The 1,903-nt window shown below is 43.1% G+C and overlaps 1 protein-coding gene across 1 annotated transcript in view; it reads left to right on the plus strand.

Moving 5' to 3' along the window:
• The first annotated feature begins 203 nt into the window (after positions 1-203).
• crfa4 (cytokine receptor family, class I receptor 4) overlaps positions 204-1,903 on the plus strand; it is a 41,203-nt gene continuing 39,503 nt past the window's right edge. Inside the window, exon 1 of the mRNA XM_082163846.1 lies at positions 204-637. The gene's annotated coding sequence lies outside the window, so the exon portion shown is untranslated. The remainder of the gene's footprint in view (positions 638-1,903) is intronic.

Below are 1,903 nucleotides of genomic sequence, written 5' to 3' on the forward strand. Positions count from 1 at the left end.
GTTCAAAGAAAACGAGTTGTGTAAAAATACCATTAAAAAAAGAGCTTTCTCCTGCGAACAGCTCAGCTTTATATCTTTATGACTCTTGTCTGAATGTAAGAATATGATTTCAGAACATAATTCACAGACGTAAGACGGTTAGAAAACAATCTGGTTACTGATGTGACAACTAGCCCCGGCGTCCCGTGTCACTTGTTAAAAGCGTTAGAGCGGAATCATTATGTTCTTACTCGAACTTTCCTTTGCGCTTCCAGCTCGTGTGGTCTAGTCTAAATACACGAGGATCTGCGGTGAAACGCGTCGCGTTGCATCAAATGAGTCTTGCATCGAAACATCACCATCGCTGTGGAAACGCGCGCGCCGGGATGATGACGCGCGATCAGGAGGAGCGATCAGATCTGCGGCTCGGAAGCGGCTCAGAAGCGGCTTAGCTCGGGACCAGGAACATCGGATTCCTGGAGTAAACACAGGATCATCTGAAGTGAAGAACCGGAACATCGGATTCCCTGATCATCTGAAGTGAAGAACCGGAACCGGGCGATCGCTGCGCCGTCGGTGTCGCTCGCGGTTCGCATGAGGAATCGAGGATCACTGGATTCTAGGCAAACCAGGAACGTTTTCCAGGATCTATAAGAAGGTAGGCACCCTTTCCAAATAAAAAAATAAAACAATAAAGCCGATCGCTTTATAGGCTAGGCTACTTTATGTATTTGTTTGGATTGATTATCGTATAAATTGATGTTCGCTACTTTTTGATGCACTTGAGCGGATGTCAGTTGACGTTCATTTGATATTCCTTCGTGTGTTATTGCTTTTTATAATGCAGAATACAAGATCTTACATGCGTTTCCATTCTAATCATTTCTAATTATTCTAATTCTAAGACTCTAATAATGTCGGTCGATTAGTCTCGTTATTTCATCTTAGAAAGTTGCGTGTAAATTAGCGTGAACATTTAGAGGATTTGTCCTTCTTTTCTGAACTGGTGTACTAATCACAAATAAATATAATATCTGGTATTTGTTACCAGGCACAGTGTACATAAACTCATGAATATAGGTCACATATAATAAAATAAAACCCATCTTAGTTGACGGTCGTTGTTCGTACAGAATCTGAGCGGCTTCGGTCGATCTCTCTCGTTATATTTCGTTGATGTATGTTTTTGTTTATTGAAAGAATGCGTCAGATATCTCATATGAATGGACGTATATGTGATAGAAGTGTGATAGGTGAATATTAAAAACGCGAAAACTCGGGCTTGTGTTTTATCGGTCATGCATTCATGTCAACAGGTGTGTGTGTGTGTGTGTGTGTGAGGGTTAGGTGTAGATGCAGGCGAGGAAAACATTGACTGTGAAAAGTCCTCAGTAATAAAGGTGTGTGTGTGTGTGTGTGTGTGTGTGTGTGTGTGTGCGTGTGTGAATAAACTGTTGTGTTAATCGAATCTTGCAATCTCGCTCTCGCGCTGCCGTCCAGTCTCTATAGGAGCAACAACCGACACGCAAACCTCACAAACACACTTATCAGGAGAGTGTGTGTGAGTGTGTGTGTGTTACACGACTGTCACGCAGATCCACGCGACAGGGGTCGTTTCGTGATCAGGACACACACATGCGTATGTGTGACACAGATAGCGCCAATCAGCAACACACACCTTGTTATGAGCCTCTCTCTCTCTCTGTCTCTCTCTCTCTGTCTCTCTCTCTCTCTCTCTCTCTCTCTCTCTCTCTCTCTCACACACACACACACACACACACACACACACACACACACACACACACACTTAACCTCTCCCCGTCTGTGCATAACTCATTGCTTGAGTGACCGGATTTTAAAGCCGACTTGGAATCCAAATACTCTTCATTAAAAACTTGTTGCGAGTAATATTTATATAGTGAAA

Source organism: Leuciscus leuciscus, assembly GCF_965113295.1.
Source record: "Leuciscus leuciscus genome assembly, chromosome: 3".
Classification (NCBI taxonomy): domain Eukaryota; kingdom Metazoa; phylum Chordata; class Actinopteri; order Cypriniformes; family Leuciscidae; genus Leuciscus; species Leuciscus leuciscus.